Source organism: Mytilus californianus, unplaced genomic scaffold (assembly GCF_021869535.1).
Source record: "Mytilus californianus isolate M0D057914Y unplaced genomic scaffold, xbMytCali1.0.p SCAF_3, whole genome shotgun sequence".
NCBI classification, from domain to species: domain Eukaryota; kingdom Metazoa; phylum Mollusca; class Bivalvia; order Mytilida; family Mytilidae; genus Mytilus; species Mytilus californianus.
The window spans coordinates 62,907,779-62,930,212 of record NW_026262679.1 but is presented as its reverse complement, the minus strand read 5'-3'; the positions used below and the strand labels follow the sequence as shown (position 1 = coordinate 62,930,212).

The 22,434-nt window shown below is 32.2% G+C and overlaps 1 long non-coding RNA gene across 1 annotated transcript; it reads right to left on the bottom strand.

Annotated features, from left to right (window-relative positions):
• Positions 1–5,275: 5,275 nt before the first annotated feature.
• LOC127733185 (uncharacterized) lies at positions 5,276–7,090 on the bottom strand. The gene is made up of 3 exons (XR_007996870.1): positions 6,899–7,090; positions 6,047–6,158; positions 5,276–5,636 (listed from the first exon to the last, which is right to left on the bottom strand). It is a non-coding gene; the product is annotated as an uncharacterized LOC127733185 (long non-coding RNA).
• Between the last annotated feature and the right edge of the window lie 15,344 nt (positions 7,091–22,434).

The window sequence follows — 22,434 nt, the reverse complement described above, 5'->3', positions numbered from 1 at the left end:
GTATGTATTTTACTTATAAATTATAAGTATTGAATCACTTCTTATGCAAAATGTGTTGACAAAATTTAATAATAACTAATAATTCTAATGAAAACGAAGTGGAAACTTAGCTAGTTAATTTACTAGTTTCGTGATACTAAGACATATATCCTTTGCTTATGATTAGAAATTAATAACTCTTAATTGAACAAAGCTAATGAATAGTTTCCTTAACTAAAAATGAATTGATACTGAAAAAAGAAGGGATTTCAAGAATTTTCTCTTATTTTTGGTATCATTCAAACCATGGTAAACTAAATATCAGTGACTTTTTGTTATATCAATTTTGTGACTTTTTCTGTCCGTTTACCATTCCACACACACATCTATAGCCAGAAGCTTCTTTTCATGTCTTCGAAAACTCTAATACAAGGATATGATTGGAGTTTGCCATGATATTTAATACGTTTTCACCAAGTTCTAATTTTATGCAAATTTTGGGATTAAAGACATCTGAAAAGTGGCTTCTAGATTTGTAGCTTGAGAACAGTTTCATACAGGTATATATTTCATATACATGGTTTTATACAAATAAATATCTTATATATCACTTTTGCAAATGCATGTCATTTACTTCAATTTTTTTATTTGTTATTTTAAGAAATTGTATTGTTGCCATAAATTTATTTGTATAGCTCGTGTAGCACCCTTTAGCTAGACATGCATTGAGTGCACAGTTGGCATTGGTTCGTCTGAAATAGATAAAGTTCAAGATTACTATAAAGAGGCTGCAGTGGATTTCCTGTGCGTAGAAGATCCTTATTTTTTGGAAGTTATGTATATTTGTACATGGTAAAACACCAGCATATATTTAGGATATTTTGAAGGGATTTCAATGTTTTCTATAGTGATTTTCTCCAATTATGCGATTAAAATATTTTTACGTAAGAAAATGGCAAAAAGAACACATGTTGCTCACTAAATTTCAATATTTTCTTTGGCAGATTTATTATTCTTTTGTTACATTTAAAGATCCGATTATGGGATTTGGTAAAATCTAAACCGTCCTTTTGTTTTGGGCTTAAGGAGTGAATTACGAAGGTGTTAAAATATGCTAATTAAGCTCTATAAAATTTTCACCATACACGCTTTTAAAATTGAATTTCAACACATGTTTCCTTTTAAAAAATATGAACATCTGAATGTAACAAAACATACAAATAAATTGATACAAACTATTGTAAACATTTTAAAGCACAGATGTTTGAACACTGGCCACCTGCGTAAGGGTGTGACGAAGTTTATATTATATATCTATTATTCAGCAAACAAAAGACACGCAACCTTTAAGATTCTTATTTCTAAAGACACATGACAAATCATAAAATTAACACATTTTTGTGTCCATGTTTTCTTTGTATATATACATATTGTTACAAATTATTTGTTATGATAAATCATTCTTCATTCCTCGGTGGTGTCGTTGTAGCGTACTCGCTTCGACAGGCCAGATCCAAGACTTCATGGAAAAAAATTGGTATTTGCTGTATGCACGTGGAATTAATGAGTCGAAGACAAGGCTCATTGGCTCGATGTCAGAATTATGTATTCGGGTAGGGTGACATGTCTTCCTGTGGATTGTTATGAACTAGCATGTTAAAAATTCGGTTCAGCATATCGGTTAAATATCTTTAAAGCAGGGTTCATATTTATATCACATTAACGTGTTCTCGTCCTGATATGCCTGTGAAGTATATTTGCCACTGTAAATCCCAAATCCATCATCATAATAATCACAATTCTTCGTTCAGACGCAAAATGACAAATGTTATATCTTGTGGCACTGTTCGTCAACAAGAGGAAATTCTTTGGAATTTGTTTTTTTTCAAGATTATCATGCTTGTTTTGGATTACAACTCAAATCCTAGTGTCTCAACTTTAATGCATCTTTATGTCCATACAATTAAACCTATTTTAATGGGGAATGTTTTCAACTGCTTCGGTTATATGTAAGAAGAAGAACGATTACATTTTAGAAAAGGTTTATTTTTGAATACACATATGAAAAATCACACACAAAATTTATGAAATATATTCTTGGGGTTAACAGAAAAGCAAGTAATTTTGCTGTTATGTCTGAATTAGGAAGTTTTCCTATATATTTTTCAATTTTATTGGCGATGCTAAAATATGCTCATAGGTTAGAGAACACAAAGGATGGTTTATTATATGTTATTTCATATCGGTTAAGAATTAGCTTCTCTTATTGGATAACACATGGCCACATGACATTCTTTATTCGTTAGTAAAAAATTCCATCGGTCTTTAACAGAAAAAAAAACGGACCAGAAAACCGGTCGTTAACGGACTTGTACGTGTTAATGACCAGTGGGGTGTGGTTTCTCTGTTTAGAGTGATGTCCCTTTAATAAAACGCAATCGCGATTCAGACGTTTGGAACATAGCTGAGCTGGGTTGTGTTATTTTTGTTCTTCAGTAGTGAGCCAGAAGAGCTTCATTTCTGTTTTTTTTGCATTGGGAAGATCTTCTGGCTCTCTTCTATCTCTTCTTTTTAAATAGATAGTTTAGACGGCAGAGGCACATAACCAACATGGCGTTGCCTAGTTTAAATGACATTAATAAATTTATAAATGCAGATATAATAGAATGTGAGTTGTGTGATAAACGTTTTTATGGTATGGCAACCTTAGTAGGACATTCCTATAGGGACAATAAGCTGGATAAATATAAAAACTACACGGACAATAACAGTAAGGGGACGACTCTTTAATATTCTGGGAAAGGGAATGGAGCAGAAGAATATTTTGCGGATTTTTTTATTCATTTTAAATTTTTAATATGTCGCTAAGCATGCGTATTTTTTCCAGCTCTTACCATGCCACCATATTCATATTCAAAATCCTCTTGTCCCCCTCCCCAAAAAATCAAATGGTTTTCCCCTTATTTAACACGAGTTTAAATTGATTGATTGTTGGTTACTTATTTTTAACGTACAGTGACTAATATTTCATACATGTTCAGAAAAAAACACGAATTTAAAAGTCAGGTATAGAATATCAAAACTAGTAAGGAGATGTGGCATGATTGCCAATTAGGCAACTACACTGTAAAAACAGTGTTTAGATTCTAAACACAAATCTAAACACTTTTTCTGTGTACGTTTTGAAACACGTTTAGCATCTAAACATGTTTAGATTTTAACAAGTGTTTAGATTCCAACAAGTGTTTAGATGTCAGATGTTTAGACCTTCTGTTAGGCTACTAGTACTATGATTTTACAGGAACTACTAGTGGTACAGCACTACAGATTGGATACTAATAGTGCATTGTATAATATTGTAGAATATACAATTCAAGTGTACAAATCTGCTTAAATGTCCTTGTAATTATTTTTACCATCATTTGTCCTCGTCAATACAAAATACTAAAGCTAGAAAACTGCAGTAATGATAATAATAACAATAACTAGAGGCTCTCAAGAGCCTGTGTCGCTCACCTGATTCTACTTTGGTTTTGGAAATCATGTAAAAATAGATTAAAATCATAACAGATACCCTAATAATGAGTGAGGCCAAATTTGGTTTAATATTGGTCCTGTAATTTAATAAAAAATCCTGGTGGCCATCTTGAACAGTAAATCGGCAACAAAGTAGCAACACTTAATCAGCACCTCATAAGAAACATTTATGCCATGTTTTGGTTTCATTCCATTCAGTGCACCTCTAGAAGAAGCATTTGTATGTATTTCCCATAGGGTCTTATGTTAAAGGAAGTCCCCCCATTGGCGGCCATCATGGATGAAGGATCAGCTTCAAAGTAACAAGACTTGGTCAGCACCTCAAAAGGAACATGCATGCCATGTTTGGTTTCATTCCATTCAGTGGTTCTTTAAAAGAAGACATTTGTATGTATTTCCCATAGGGTCCTATGTTAAACTAAGTCCACCGCTGGCGTCCATCTTGGATTATGGATCGGCTTCAAAGTAACAACACTCGGTCAGCACCTCATAAGAAACATTCATGCCATGTTTGGTTTCATTCCATTCAGTGGTTCTCTAAAAGAAGACATTTGTATGTATTTCCCATAGGGTCCTATGTTAAACTAAGTCCACCGCTGGCAGCCATCTTGGATGATGGATCCGCTACAAAGTAACAACACTTGGTCAGCACCTCATAAGGAACATTCATGCCATGTTTGGTTTCATTCCATTCAGTGGTTCTCTAAAAGAAGACATTTGTATGTATTTCCCATAGGGTCCTATGTAAAACTAAGTCCACCGCTGGCGGCCATCTTGGATGATGGATCCGCTACAAAGTAACAACACTTGGTCAGCACCTCATAAGGAACATTCATACCATGTTTGGTTTCATTCCATTCAGTGGTTCTCTAAAAGAAGACATTTGTATGTATTTCCCATAGGGTCCTATGTTAAACTAAGTCCCCCGCTGGCGTCCATCTTGGATTATGGATCGGCTTCAAAGTAACAACACTCGGTCAGCACCTCATAAGAAACATTCATGCCATGTTTGGTTTCATTCCATTCAGTGGTTCTCTAAAAGAAGACATTTGTATGTATTTCCCATAGGGTCCTATGTTAAACCAAGTCCACCGCTGGCGGCCATCTTGGATGATGGATCCGCTACAAAGTAACAACACTTGGTCAGCACCTCATAAGGAACATTCATGCCATGTTTGGTTTCATTGCATTCAGTGGTTCTCTAAAAGAAGACATTTGTATGTATTTCCCATAGGGTCCTATGTTAAACTAAGTCCACTGCTGGCGGCCATCTTGGATGATGGATCGGCTACAAAGTAACAACACTTGGTCAGCACCTCATAAGGAACATTCATGCCATGTTTGGTTTCATTCCATTCAGTGGTTCTCTAGAAGAAGTTCAAAATGTAAAAAGTTTACGCCGACGACGGACGACGCCGGACGACGGACGCCAAGTGATGAGAAAAGCTCACTTGGCCCTTCGGCCAGGTGAGCTAATAATAGGGTTACACATTTTTAATTTTTATTCTTCCTGGAGGCCTAAGAAAAGTCTGTAAACCATAAGACCAAGTTTAACCCACCATTATTTTTAAAGGAAAATGCCTGTACGAAGTCAGGAATATAACAGGTTTGCTTCCATTTGTTCTGTTGGTTTATGTAGTCAAGCGTTTGATTTTGTCAGGTTTTATGGACCTTTACCTTTTTAAATACAATATGGAGGTTGGATCTTTTATTTTGTTTTTTTATTCCAGACTTGAGGATAACATACAATCTATTCAAATTATTTCAATATTTTATTTAAAAGTCTCACTTAAAGCAAACAAAAAATACAATTATAAATCTTGATATAATCTGTACAGATTTATGAGAGACAATAACAAGTTTACATTATTTTCCCTTGAAAAATTATAACATTTTCATCACCAATTTCATAAGTGTTAATAGATTTAATAAAGAGAATTTGCCATATATAGTCATTAACAGGAAAATGTAAAATCACATGAATTTTATCCTCAACAAAACAGAAATTGTCAGTCCATCTCCTATCATACAGGAATTGTTCATTACGGAACTATCTTCTTTTGAATGATAAAGGCTCTTGGTGGGCAGTTCTTTTTGGTTGTCAGGTGAACTTTTGTAAACTGAAACGAAAAAATGAAACCTTCAAGTACATGTACATTTGTAGTGCAACAGTCACTTATTCTTATATTAAAATACATTAAACAAGGTTCTCAAAAGATTCTTGCAAAAGAAAAATACAAATTGTAGTTAAAAAGACAAAACTTTAAACCATGTACACATCAATAGACAAATAAATCAAAGGGAACAATATAGCATGTAAGTTTTTTTATATTTTTAAAACAAAATCCTCGATTTCTGAGAGCTACAGTCTTTTCTCTTATTTGTAATATATTTTTTTTAGAATTACCAATTTTTCTATTTTAAACAGGATATATACTAGAGTATGAATTAACCTTCATTTTTCAATCATATTACAATGTATTATAGTTCTATTGGCTACTTAATAATATACTTATATATTTTTACTTACATCTGCTTTTGAAATTAAGTCATCCTTTTCTTTCTTCACTGTTTTATATCTGATCTTTTCTTCAATTTGATCTATATTCTAGGGATTTCATTCCCACTACTGTGTCACAGTCCTATAAATACATACAAACAAATTATTAAATTTATTTAAAGGTTTAAATAAAATATATTAATAACTTGTCGGTTAATTTTTGACTTACGAGTTTGAATGATCCTTTGGTATTGTCAGTTTATTTTCAACTTATGATTTTGAATGTTCTTTTGGTATTCTTAGTTTCTCTTTGACAAATGTAGTGTAACTATAATTTCAGTGTTTATATGTGTAAAAGATGTTGCACTATGGGCCATTGGGATCTTATTTCTTGCAAAGTTAAAATACATGAAACTATGATTTTATGTACAGGGACGAATACTGTTACCTATACAGAATGTAAATAAAAACTCAATGATGTTTCACAAACAAAACCAAAGATTCATACATTAATAAAAATGTGTGCATAGACATGATAGACTGACTGTTTCTTCTGAAAATTCAGTGAACTACAACGGTACTACTATAGTCCAATTAATTATGACGTCTTGAAAGGCTATTTTATATTTTTGCTTTGAAGTCTTACGGCGACGTCACAAAGCATTCTTAATAGCACGAAAACCCATGAGACGAGGATACAAGACCCCCCCTCCCCGAATTAAAAGTTTGCTCCTATCAACAATATCAGAGTCGGAACAATGAGGGGAAGGGGGTCTGGACACCTTAAAGAGATACATATAGGTTAACAGTGTAATGCACATATTCCTAACAAAGCCTGTTTTGTGCCCCACCCCCCTTTTTACGAAATCTGGATTTGCTTACCTTCTGCTGCTGTAATAATTGTTAAGCTGGCTTTTGATTCCGTCAATATTCTAATAAGATGTTCTGTATCTGTTGCATCGTCCATAGATATATTTGCTTGGTCGATGGGATCCATTGTTTTAAATTTTGTTTGTCTTTGGCGGGTCTGAAGGCGTCTGTATCAAATTACCAAGAAAGATAACTCTGTTCATTTAATAAAATCAGATCATAGTCGGACAACGACTCCGGAAATTAGAGAAAATATTCACTCATATCTTCCTTATAAATACTATCAAGATTCAGTAAAAAAAGTAATTGCTTAACAAATAGAAATTTTAATTGATAACAAATCTATAATCTTACAACACAAAAAAGGGCCGCGGAACTCAGTTGGGGAAGATGATATGAATTGTTCTCATAAGTAGCTCATACTAGGAACATATATTGACTCATACTTGGGACTGATTTGTACATATAATTATCTGTTCCATAATTTTCATTTCAATAAAACCGAGATAGTGTCACAGCATACGTTGGAAAATAAAGGAACATCGAGTAAAAAGGTGAAATCAGTAATGAAGTGGTATAATGTGTTTAGGTGTTTAAGAAAGTGTTTCAGAAGTGTTTAGATGCTACTTAATGTTTAGCTTACTGATAACATTCACAGATAATAAAACTGCAACACGTTTAAATTCTAAACATGTTTAGGTTTCAATGTGTTTACGTGAATATCCGTTTAGATCCTAAACGCTTTCCTAAACACGTTTAGATCTAAACATGTTGTAGATGTGTTTCAATTCTAAACGCCGTTTTTACAGTGTATCAACCGCAGTTCAAATGAAGAAGTGTCAGCAATTATAACCAACCGTACGGCCTTCATCAACAATGACAAAAACCCATACCGTATAGTCAGCTATAAAAGGCCCCGACATGAAAAATATGAAACAATTAAAACAAACAAAAAATAACGGCCTAACTATATATATCAAAACCCTTTTAAAAAAAACAAATATGAGTTGACATATATGAACCAATAACAACCACTGAACTATAGGCTCCTGACTTTGGAGAATGTGGCAGGGTTAAACATGTTTGTGAGCGCTCAACACTCTTCTAAACTGGAATAGTGATGTAACAGCACAACATAAGAACAAACTGTAAAAATCAGTTGCAATTGGATTTACTCAAAAAATCGGTACGAGACACAAAAACAACTAACATTAAGAGGATAAACGTAAAGCACCGAAATAAGAGTTTTTGCAGTAACTGAACGGCTTGTAATCATGCTCTCCCAGACTAAAGTATCAATCAGTACACAACCAACGGATTTAGTCATCCTTGTATACTAGTACTTTAAAAACATATACAATTAAGGTTCTCAAAAAGTGGTGGTCCGAAGGTTTTAACCATCGCAATATTTCAAGGACCGGCACAATTTTGGTATTTTGAAATATAAGTAATAGTTAGGACCAGTATATTTTTCTTCAAGGACCAACAGGGAATAAAGATTTTGAGAATTCTGCGATATCTTTTATATACAATGCTTATAGACAAGATGTCCTTTTCGATCATATACCAGACAAACATTGACAAATTCACATACACAGCGATTTTTTCCAACAATTTTCTTTGTCTTTTCACTTAATCATATAACTTACATCAATGCCAAAACGGAGAACACTATTAAAGTCATGTCTACCGAATGAACTTACGTAACTAAATTTTCTAATAAGAATTCTAATAAATCATCGTAAACTTTGTGTATGTTATCCAACATAAAAAAAAATCTACTATATTCGACGGCAAATTGAATTTTTGTTTTATTGCTTCTTCTACAGAATATCTCCAGAGGAGGTCCAGATTCATTTTTTTTTACTCTTCACCAGAAGACTTTCTGGAGATGTACAGAAGAGACCAATAAAACACGCCCCTGCTTGGAAGGCACGTCTGCTACAGACGACTCAAATGATCGTTTTGCCGTACCTTCCGATGCTGATAGAGACAAACTACTTAGCAACAAGAATTATAAAATTATAGAAAACTTTATTTTGTATTCATATACTGAAAAAATGAATGGCAGTGACTTATAGTTATCACTATGACTGGTCTTCACTCTTTCCTATAGAAATCGTACAATAACTCGAGTTTGCTTTGAACAATTTGAATTTATGAGAATTTTTAAAAAAACATGGTTCCTTAATGAAATAAACATAATAGTTATTGAAGAACTGGTCATTATCGTGATACATGGACTACCCGTAGGACAGTGGTATTGACTGCGACAGCGATAATGACCTCGGCTACGGCTCAGTCATTATCGCTGTCTTATTCAATACCACTGTCCTGTGGGCAGTTCATATATCACGATAATAACCAGTTCTTCAATAACTATTATATAAATACATATAGTTGTAATAAAAAGTTACATGTAAAAAATATTACTACATGGTTTTCTAGTATTGTTTTTTAATGAAAGAACTAGACTTATCAAACTTAAATGTAAGTGTTGGCCGATTATGTACTATAGTTAAGAATAAATTATGTAAAAGTTTTCTGAATTATTGGAGAGACTTTAGAGAAAATACTGTTAAATCAGATAAAGGTAAACTCTTGACTTATTATTCAATTAAACATTTTTTTTGGTACGGAAAAATATCTGGAATTAAAAGAATTTAAAGATAGACAAGCACTATGCAAGATCAGAATAAGTGCACACCCCCTAAAATAGGGACGGATAGATATGCAAAAAACTATATAGATAAATCACAAAGATTATGTAAAAAATGCACGTTGGATAAAGTTGAAGACGAAGAACATTTTATTTGTCAATGTCCCCTTTATAATCTCGTGAGAAAAGAGTTATATGATAAAATTTTGATAAGTTGTAAAAATTTCGAAATGTTAAACACAAGTTTAATTGGCTTTTTATTCAAGAAAACCTAGAGGTATTGAAAATTATTGCAATTTATATTAATAAATGTTTTGAACTCAGAAAACTATCAATATAGTACAGATATGTTTGTTTATATGTAACCCATTGAGAATATTTGCCTGTTAATATTATATATAACTGTTATGTTTTTTTTACTTATATGCGAATGGCGCAGGGCCCGTATGCATAAAACATCTTAACTTAAGTGTTCCTTAAACGTAGATTTCACTAAGAATTCCCTTAGTTTAGTAAAATTCTTAAGTTTATTGTTAAGATTATTTACTTTGATTGATCAATACATACTTTTATTAAGAGCTGGGGTTAATATTGCTTATATAAATTATTTAATTTATGCCTCAAGAACAGTGTGTACCCAACGATTTGGGCTGATGGTTATATTTCGCCAATTTTCAAATCTGATGATCCTTGTGATCCATCTAACTATCGAGGTATAACAATTACTAGTGCCATTGGTAAACTTTTTAACATATATTTTAATTACAAGACTTGACAAATTTTTGTACCAAAATGATTTAATTCATAATTCTCAGATTGGCTTTAGAAAAATGCCAGAACTTCAGATCATATATTTATACTGAAAACACTGATAGACAAATACTGTCACAGTAAAGAGGGTAGATTATATACTTGTTTTGTAGACTTTCATAAAGCATTCGACAGTGTAATTCATATAGGTCTAAAACTGAAGCTTATCAATATGAAAGTTGGTACTTTGTTTTATAATATTATATCAGATATGTATAAAAATAGTAAAGCATGTGTAAGAGTTGGAGCTTCTCTCATTGACCCATTTAGCATTAAATTAGGTGTAAGGCAAGGGGATAACCTGAGTCCTTCTTTATTCAACATTTTTATAAATGACTTTCCTTCTTATCTTGACTCCTGTCTGGATGCAGTTTCCCTTCACTCAGAGAAATTAAATTGTTTGATGTATGCAGATGATATTGTAATTATGTCAACATTAGCCACAGGTCTCCAAAGTAGACTAAATCAGCTAGAAAAATATTGTGCTGACGTGTGCCTTCAAGTTAATATTAGAAAAACTAAAGTTATTATTTTTAATGAGGCCGGAAGAAAAATTCAGGCTGATTTCCTGCTACAGAATAACTTGATTGATTGTGTCTCTCATTACAAATACTTAGGTGTTCACTTTACTGCATCTGGAAGTTTTCATCTAGTTAAAACTAAACTATATAAAAAGGCTCTTAAGGCCTATTATAAACTAAGAAATGATTTTATTAATTTGTCTCCGGGAATAAAATCCTGTGTACATATTTTTGATCATACCCTTAAACCCATTCTGTTATATAATTCAGAGGTATGGGAAAGTTATAATGTTTCTTGTAATAAATTACAATCCTCCATATTTAATCTTGAAAATATTCAATAAAATCTTCAGTGTAAGAAACTTCATCTCAAGTTCTCAAAATTTATACTTGGTGTACACAAAAGAAGTGTAAATTTTGCTGTATTATCAGAACTGGGGCGTTTCCCCCTACATTATGATATTGTAAAGTCAATTGTTGAATACTGGTATAGATTTGAAAATCTTCAGACTGAATTCAGTCTGTTGAAAGACGCTTATAAATGCAGCCAAGAGCTTCACAAATATAACATAACTTCTTGGTTCTCATTTGTTAAGAAATTATTAGAAGTTTTTAAAATTAAACAAGAAGTAAAACATTTTGGACAATATAAATTTTTGAATATATCTAACAAATCAATTCATACTAAATATATAAACAATTGGTATGTTATCCAAAAAAATGCTTCTGATGGAAAATTGTTCAATTATATGAAATTTAAACAAAGTTTTGGCCATGAAAATTATCTCTCTTTGGTTAAGAACTTTAATTTTAGAAGAGCTATTTGTAAATTACGTATATCTGCTCATAAGCTTAACATAGAGTTTGGCCGTTTTTCAAATATTCCACGAAATGAAAGAATTTGCAAAAAATGCTCCTCTGGCTGTATTGAAGATGAACTCCATTTTTTAACTTCATGTGAAAAATTTAACTCTGATAGAGATGCTCTCTTTGACTTTGTTTGCCATAAAATGCCAAACTTTACTTTACTGGACAATCAGCAAAAATTCATATATTTATTGAGCTGTGAAGACAATCAGGTACTTAATGCTGTTGGAAAATTTATTCAAGTCAATACGAGTTAGATGTATTTATTTCTCATATAAATATATTATATACTTTAAACCAAGGGCTTTTTTACAGTCTAGTTGTATTGTAATTGTGTATTTAAATTCTATATATCTATGCTAATCAATGTTCTTTTCCTTATACATGTATTCTCTATCTGCCCCTTGTGGGCCCTTAATTGGTAATAAAATATATCTTATCTTATCTTATCTATGTAAAACAATTTAATAATACGTTACATAGTAGCATGTTGAAACAGGTGATAAATTGGCGCATAAGAGAAAAGGTTGACGTTTCGATGGATGCGCATGCGAGGAAAAAAATATTTGAAATCCCAAACTTCCACCAGAGACATAGATACACATATATATGTCTCTGCTTCCACCTATTTAATCTTTACTTCATCTTTCATGAGTGTTGCTGGATGGAGGGGCCTATTTATTTTCTGGAGACAACAATTTATTTTAGAATCTAACATGGTAAAGGTTTCAATGGCGTAGCACCAGTGTAGCATTGTATGCAGGTGGTAACAAATAATTTTATAAAACACAAAAATAAGAATTTTACTATAATCGTTCAGCTTCTGGTCGGCTGCCGACCCCCTTCCAGATCCACTGCTTACATTTTCTTTTGGGGCTTTAAAAAATCTTTTTCGATTTAAAATAAACTTTTTTATCACTTCCCTTTTACAACAATAAAAAAGGGGTAGGATCAATTTTCCACGAATCCATATAAAAACAAAGGCATTTTCAAAAGTCCTACAATCTTTACTAAAACACATTATTAGGTTCATATGTTTACGGTAAGGAATTATCAACATCTTAACGTACTTAGCAATATTTTCGTTAACAACAATATAAATATGACAGATATATGAAAAATAATTAAATACGGTTTAATACGTTATATAAACTTCGAATTCCATATGGTAGGTCTTAAAACTTTCTTGCCCCAGTAATGAATCAAGTTCAGGGGAAATTTGACCTACATCTTAAGAATAAAACTAAAACAATCAAAATTCAACCGTTCAAAGTTATTTGTGTAAACATGCACGTACAGAGTAAACAAAAAGAAAAAATAATAGCATGAATTCCATGCGTGTAAAAACTGAGTACTTTTCGGTATACACAACAACGAGATTGAGAAATAAGGGTAGAATGAAGTTATATAACTACCCTCTGTTATCTCTTCATTTGTTGATTATACGTGATTTTAAGAAAATTACAATGATTGTTAATATCTAACAATAAACAAACGAATTATTACTGATATAACTATTAATCAATTAAATGGTAGCTGATTTATTAATGTTCTGCAAAAAACGCATACTTTCGACTGATTTTAACTACTTTTGTAAATTTAAGGTAGCTCTATAGGTACCTTAGACTTAAGTATAATCTTAGGCGTTTTCTTAGTATAAGGGGTTTTATGCATACCACTTAAGTTTTGTGGGTGTAACTTAAAACAATTGAAATTTTACTAAGGAAATACTTAGATTAAGATTTTTGATGCATACCACTCAGGTAAAAAGGGCGGAGTTTCCTTAACTTAAGTGTTAACTAAGGAAAATCTTAACTTAAGTAGCTTTATGCATACGGGCACTGGTATGGATGTGGTTTAAGATCTTAGAATTGAGATGATTATATTCATATTTATATATGACTATCAAAATGATTTACCGTTGTATGGTTGTCAATGAAACAACTATCCCATCGGAGTACAAATGACGTGGACTATTCAAATGAAAAAAAAAATCAACAGCCTACTTTATGACAAAGCAACAAACGAAAAACAGATATAAAGACAGCAATCAACGACAAGCACCGATTTACAAGCTATTGACATATAGAATGTGGCGGGGTTAAACATATTTGTGAGCGCTCAACCCTCCCTTAACCCGAGAAAGTGATGTAACAGCACACCATATAAGAAAAAACTGTGCAAATCAGTTGGAAAAGTTTGATCCTTCTAGATTGGCACAAATCACAAAATCACGAACATAAAGGACCCAAAGAACCGATCCAAAGTTTATAAGCTTGTTTGTGTATGGCCTATAATTTTTACATGTTAGAGGACTTTTCGTATGACCTAGGCGTAGTGTTTGGCAACGTAAGGAACATCATACATGGACTATTTGGGAGTCCATCAATTGCAAACTTAAATGTAATTCGGAACAAATCGATGCGCTGAGCGAATGTTCCAATATAGGTCAGAGGTCGTTCACTGAAATTCCTTAAAACCAATTACGTTTTTTTTCAGGAAGGAAGAAATGAAAAATAAATGTGAAATATGTTATAGCGTCAGAGATAATCGAGATATTGTAGTTATGATGTTTGTTGTTATATTATTTTATATTTAATTAAAAAAGAAAAAAAAAGTTAAATCATAACGAATTCCCATAAGTACAGCAATCATTATTGCGTAGAACCATCTTTTAATGGATTTTATTACCCATCAATTAAAAGTCTCAACAAAGCCAAAGATATTTATGAAATTTAAGAAGATTTTAGCTTTTTGTCCTATTTATGACACTAATGGATGTACTCTAATTTATGTGATAATTTTATTTTTATTTGTTATAATTAATATTCATAAACGATATTAGTTGTATGATATTTTGAATAATATCATGACTGCGTTTTTTTAATGTATGTGTTTAACACGGGTATGTCAAAAAATTTGCATCGTAAAATTTGCATATTCACAAAATAACGATGAAAATTACAACACGAGTCTTTTTATTTATTAGACGATAAAATTGCTTTTTAATTCATATCAATGTTTTGGTCTAGTATTTCGATTTGTACACGCCTGGCCTGTGTAATATAACATAACAAGACACCTAACTAGATACTTAAGATACCGTGGTATTGTATGTCTGTCCTAACCAACTATGATAAAAGGGGACTCAGAAAACCGAAATTTCAACGAAAACAAGAAACAAGAAAAAAGCAAAACGAGTGGACAGACAAACATAAAAGAGAGACTAGTAAACTTCCGAATAAAAACAGTGAGACTACTGAATAGACAAACAGTAAAGTGAGACTGGTGCTCAGACAAAAAATTCGAGACTGGTGAACACACCTACAAAAACAGGAAGACTGGTGAACAGACCATGCAACAAAATCAACGAGACAGGAAACAGCGAGAATGGTGAACTGACAAATAAAACAGTCAGACTTGTGAACAGACCAACAAAAATTGAGAGACTGTGAACAATTAAAAAAAAACAAGGAAATAGTGAACAGACCTACACAAAAAGCGAGACTGGTGAACTGTCCAATGGGGTTGCATGAATGATTGCTTGTTGTTTCTAAACGTCCAGTAGCAAAACCACTTGTATATTCAGGGCTACAGTAAGCTATTCCTATATTGGAAAAGTTAACATCAATTGCTCAACTGGTCGAGCTACTAGTTAAACAGAAACAGCCTACCCTTCCAAAACACATGAGTTTACTCCCGTTCTTTGATTAGGGTTCGTGTTGCTTAATATTAAATCTAGTGGGATTTTTTGTTTTTTTATGGACTGTTAGTAGTATTTTTCTTACAATCATAGGTAAAACCGTAAAACATTACTTTTTTAATACGTATCGGTTATATACCAGTTATGCTAGCTTCATATTATCACACACACCAACGCGGACATTGTTGTCAGAGAAGAACATAACTTTGCTTGCTTTTATTCCAAGTAATATGTTACGAACTTTATAATGGACTGTTAAGTGCAGTCTAGATCACCATATCCATGGCAATAACTTTTTTGTAAAATTGATAATAAATTTTACTTAAATTACGGTCTTTATAACTCCCAAACTCCCAATCGGTGATTGAAATAGCTCCGGAGCTTTAAAACACTATTGTCAAAACTAAATATTCTTGTTTGCAGTTTATACATGTGCATGTCTGTATATTTGGTGGATTAAGATTAGGCTTGTTGGATATGTTCATTCTTGCATTGTACTATTGGACGGATATTTTTTTATTTCTTTATAACAGTTTTTCGGAAGTCTTTAATCTGAGTTCATGAATTTGTTTTCGCCTGCACGTACACTTCCAGTATTAAAGTTGTTTAATATTAAGACGTTTTCCAGCGACTCAGTAAAAAAACAAACTTAATTCACCCTGTAGTTTTTTTACTTCCTCGTCCTTCGGTCTGTGGTGGATAGCGGTCGTTTTTGTCACTTGGACAAGGAACCCGAATACAAAAATAACATTTACAGCTTTCAACGTATATTTGTTCCGCCTAACAGAAGTTCCACTGGAAACTTTGTTATAAACAATGTCATAATATCTGTTCCTGTTGGAACAAATATTCTATACCATTTATTCCGTTAGGAACATATACTGTAATATTTATTCCAGTGGAAATGATATTCCAGAATATTTTTTCCATTTGGAACTAGTATTATGAAGGAACTTCTATTTCGTGACAAAGCATCAATCTGACCATATATCCCGAATGACACATTAGTTTCTTGCTTATGGGGGTTTTAGAATTAGTTTGAAAACATGACGGTAATTTGATGGTAGAATTGGACTGAACGCAACATGGGAGTATTATGACGCAAGCTTTGAAATAAAATTATTCAAATATGAGCCGTTTATGAAAGTTACGATATACATAATAAATATTAATAAACACAAGCCATGGTAATCCCGTTAAGATAATGGAATTACTATATTATATTTTTGATTGATAAGAGATACCATAGATATAATAGCCGATACAAAGTAAAGTAACATATTTGCTACATGAAATTGATTTTTTTAAATGTTGTATGACACATGTAATGGGGAACAATTTAGAAGTGATAAAATAAACATTGCCCTTGGGAAAGCTAATGTCCCATTGGTTTACAAAAAATCCTTTGTGATAATTGACCAAAAAGAGAAAATTAATCATTCTTAATAAGTTTGACAGTTAAGTAATAATGAACTAAACTATCAATATTGTGCAATATTAGAATATTTTCCGTAACTTAACTTGAATGCGTGGCAAATTAAAGAGCTGAACTAATTTTTACATATGAATAATCGAATTCACAGTAAATATTATAGAATAAAACAAGATTAAGCTAGAATTTTAATAACAAATGAACAATATCAATGGAAATAAAAATTAAAATGATAGCTTGTTATTGAATTATTAATTCTAAAATTCTTATTTTCAAAGCACTCAAATAATAAAATATCAAATTATTGAATTTGTGTTCCAAGAATGCGTCAAGCTAATTCGTGACACGTATATTATGCTCACAAATTTTTCATATTCCATTGTTACGCCCTTACCATGGAAACATTTATTCGACTGTAATACACACCTAATATCTCAATTAAGTGTTGTCTTACAGGCTAGCCAAACAGCTGTGTGAATTTCATAAGTAAATCTTCAGTTGCTTTAAGATATTGAAACCTAGATTTGAGCAAACCATCCAATAGGGTAACAGGAAAAAACAAGCGTCTCACATGTAACGTTCTGCTAAGGTTTGAAAAGCGACAGAAAATATCCGTGTGGTCACCCCTCAAAATGCATCATTGTATGATTTACCTAATTTACGCATAAGATATGTCTTGTTTTATACTTAGAAGCGTGCGAAAATATTAAAAATTCCCTTCGTAAGATTTATGTTAAATTCAGTATGTCATTGTATGCTTTTCATGGTCACAACATCTGTCGTTTACAGGGTTAACTGTATTCGACCAATAAAGTGCGTCTTCATGGTCAACAGTGAAATGTAGTGAAGAATAATTGAAAAGTGGGAAAATCGTAAACAGTTGCATTTGTTAATAAGAAAACGAGAAATAAGGAAGGGAAACTTTCCCGAGGGAGAGGAACTCAGTAAACAAGATCACTAGTGCCAGTGATTCTTCAATTTGTGTATTTTCAATTTTCTTCCTTATAACTATAAATTAGTAATTGTACCCTTTTTGACGCCCATCTTTGTTACAATTATGAAGAATTTCTCTGCAAATAAAGTTTATTGGTTTTTGATTTACTCTTGTTTGAAAATGAAATGAAGATAAACATAGTGTTGGTACAGGGTATAATTAGGACTTGGTTTTCTATTCATATCATCACGAAAGTGTCTACTGCCACGATGGAAACCATAGAAAAGTTCATTGAGAGAACACAACCGATTTAAATTGATGAAAACTTCAATAAAATTCACAGCTGGAGAAGGCTTTACCTGATTCAAATTCGTCTTTTTTAAAACGAGTTAAAAGAAATCACTTGTCGCACAATATATAGTTATAATCATGACAAAGAAATATTTCCACGTAGAGAAATTAAACGTGTTCTTATATGTTGAATATTTTTAATGTAATTGTCGGAATGCTCAACAACGTTGATAGACAGAGTGTGATGCAATAATTATACAACTATTCAGTTTGTCACATTTACCAAACCCTGCACGTTGTCCATTTTCTGGATTCCCTATGTAAGAGTGGAGAATGTAAGTCTGAGAATGTTTTCATTTTTTTTTCTTCAGCACATATATTTATTAATTGTTGAATGTACAAACATATCTACAAATATTCTTACGTTGGAATCATTCAACATTCCTTTTAGTACCCTCGCGGTCTCTGTTTATAGTTATTATTCTAATGTTTATTCACAATCATTATAATGTCATGCTGTTCCTTGCGTACAAGGATTTAAGTTCCTCGTGGATTTCTGTTCTCGTTTTACCATGCTTACTGCAGTCTATTTTGTCTGTTTTATGCTTTGATATGTTGTCCTCGCCAGTCCTACCATTCGATGAACGGAGTTCACCACTCTACACAGTATCATGCGCTATATATATATATACATTACGACTTTATTTTACGTGTAATGCAAAACAATGATCTTCAATGTAATACTAAAAAAAATATTAACAAAAATACCGAACTCCAAGATAAATAAAAAAAAGGGGAAGTACATTAAAACTGACAATACCAAATGCTCGACTATATCAACCAACGGAACGAATGGAAAACAACTGTCATATTCCTGAGTTGGTACAGGCATTTTCCGAAGAAAATCGTGGGTTATACCTGGTTTTATAGCCAGCTAAACTGCCCACTTGTTTGACAGTTGTTTATTGTTCCATCACAAAGTTGTGCGAGCAACCCTAACAGACATAATTGGTTTACGTAACAAAAATTGGGATCCAGCGACCAAAATTGTGTAAAAATACATCATGAACTGTTAGTTCTGAATTTGAACTGTCATGAACTGTTATTTTCTGAATTTGTTCTGTCATGAACTGCTTTTTTCTTAATTATATCTTTCAGTATATATATTTTCTGCTTTGGTGTGTATCATGCGTTATTGTTCATTTGGATCATGTGTGTTTTATGCGATGAAAAAAACAAAAATTACAGACGAAAAATTGTCAATGTATAAAAAATAAACCATACAAGTTATAGACAAGGCTTGATTAGCCCATGATAAAATGTTCTTTACTATGACTGGGACTATTATACTATAATAGTATAATAGTCCCAGACTATAGTAACTGTGCTAAATTCATACCATTTCATATATTATATATTTCATAATGTTAATATGGAAATCATAAGTTAATCCTCCTGATTGGGCATTTCGTAATAGCGGATTGATAATTGACTTTTATCTAACCCTAATACCATACGTACGTATGTTTGTTGGTATATTTGGAAACACTATGGTATGTGGTCTTATTCTTCCCTTAGTTTATTTATTTTGTATTTACATTGTATCATAGGTCAAATTTATTTGTTCAGTGTATGTTCAATGGTGTTAATATGTCCTTTGATTGAGTTAAGCTATTTCAGTTGATACTTTATAGTGTGTCTTTCTATGTTGTGATGTTACACTATTGTTTCAGGAAAAAGGGTGAAGGTTTGGTACCATTAAAACGTTTAAACCCGCTGCATTTGTTTGCACCTGTCCTAAGTCAGGAATCTGATGTTCAGTAGTTGTCGTTTGTTGATGTGGTTCATAAGTGTTTCTCGTTTCTCGTTTTTTATATAGATTAGACCGTTGGTTTTCCCGTTTGAATGGTTTTACACTAGTAATTTTGGGGGCCCTTTATAGCTTACTGTTCGGTGTGAGCCAAGGCTCCGTGTTGAAGACCGTACTGTGACCTATAATGGTTTACTTTTATAAATTTTGACGTGGATGGAGAGTTGTCTCATTGGCACTCATACCACATCTTCTTATATCTTTTTAGAAAACTTGTGTTAGAAACATAAAAAAAAATCAAGGATTATATCTTATTAAGCTATGTCATTAACTATTCCTTATTGAGCGAATGTGTCATAGAATGATAGGAAATGTCACACTAAAAAATTTACAATAGTTGAAATATTCAATGATGAGATAAAATCACACTTTCTATTCTTTTTTGGCGTAACCTTCGTTTAAGTACAATTCTCTTTTGATTGTTAGATTTTCGTAAATAAAACAAGGTTTTCCCTTTACTTCATTGAATTTTCCATTCTTTAAAATCAGTTGCATCAGATTACCTTCGGTATTTTGTACTTTGTTTTAATAGTTATCTCCAATATGCATGCAATAATTTATTATTTTTGACACCTTCTAGGTTACTTGCAGGTCGAACAAACTGGAATCATTTCCATTGTTATGAGTCATATCGATAGGAACCACTATTGCACAATACAACATCCCGAAACCCATCCCCCTGGAACCCTCTATTACATAACAAATCGTCCTTTCAAGAACCTCTCAAATAAAACAAGTCTCTAAACCTTAGGAAAAATCAATTTGACGCATTAGGCTTTAGTTTTACACCCCTGTTAACCATCAAGACTCAACATGGTAAACAAAACTTATACTTTGTTCGGCGACTAAGTAATCTATTTTGTCATTCAGTCAATGATAAATTAGATAATATTTACAGAAATATGTAAAATTAAGCTGTTAAACCTGTATTATGTGTAATACTATTTCATTTAATGAATCCCTTCATGTGGTGATAGAGGAATGTCACGAAGCAGTTCATCATGAAAAATCCATCCGATCACCGAAATATTGATCAGTCTGAAAACCATCCAATTGTCTTTCGTCACCAAAATTTACGACAATGTTTTCCATATTGATGTGTAGTTATTGAATTACTAGGGACTTATTGGTTCGACCCTTTCAAGAATATCTTAGATACTTGCAATTCTAAGTATATGTCTGCCCAGAAATAAATATTTGTTTTCAAATTGTTATTGGCTTTTTTTCCTTTTGAGTGTCTGCTTTTATGCTACTTCTAGATCAGATCGAGAAAAAAAATAGAACATATGTCAAATAGAGTTATAAAGAAGTTGAAATATCGAAACACAAAGTGGTATCTCAAAAGAAAATCTGTTTCGAAACTCGTACTCACAAACCTGATCTTTCTCTTTCCTATATGACTGTAAATGTTTGGTATCTTATTTTGAAGTTTCATCTTGATAACTCACAACAATCTTGCTTTGCTTGAACGACTTTATTTGAATTATTGAATCGTTTAAAGCACGGTCTTTTCATATTTGTTTATACTTGTTCAAATTCAAGAAAGTATTCAATCAATGTCGTCTTAGCTGATACAAGTGCTTTTCACTTTTTTAAGAGAAAACCCTGATCAAAATATTTCGAATCATTCAACTAGCTTAAGCGTTCCTCACCAAACAAAGCTTATGAGAGCTAAAAACTTGTCATCAAGTAGTTCAAAAGTACCGGTTCATTTTGAGGCAACAGTAGTTTACAGATGTTCGAATTTTCATTAATCGGTTAAGAAGATACAAATCATGGTAAAGCAAAAACAAAACAAAAAGACTTATTCACATCAACTCAAAAAGGAGCGAGACCAGTTGAGTTGACAGGGAAAGTGTTTACTGCTCTGCATGCAACCCCCCGTCATCCGAATTCCCTCAGTAAAAAATTAACATTCGGGAATATGACATAATCGGTAAATTTACAGATAAATTCATCAAAATTTCAAAGAAACGGATTAATATAAGCTATGTACAGCTTGTTTCTGAATTCTATTATTATATCATATTTTTGCATGATGATATAATTGTAATGAAGACAAATAAATATGTTTAAACCAACTCATCATAGATACCAGGCTTATTATTTTGTACGTCAAAAGCGCGTTTCGTCTATACATAAGACTCTCGATTTAAAACAGTTGGAGGGCCAAATAACAAAAGAAGCTGTATAACTTTAAAACTGAAAATTCCGAAAAGTTGTACCAAATACGGATGACATTCTTTACCTGGGATAGAAAAACCTTAGCGTTACGAATAATTAAACATCTTATGTATTGTAAATTTACAGAAAATGAACATATCAATGATATTTCATGTGAACACAAAAGTGCTTACTACTGAAGTGTTGATACTGTCGGTGACAAACGTCCACCAGCAGTGGCATCGATTAGTGGTTGTATAAACTCATCAAAAATACCAGGCTTGTTATTTTGTATGCC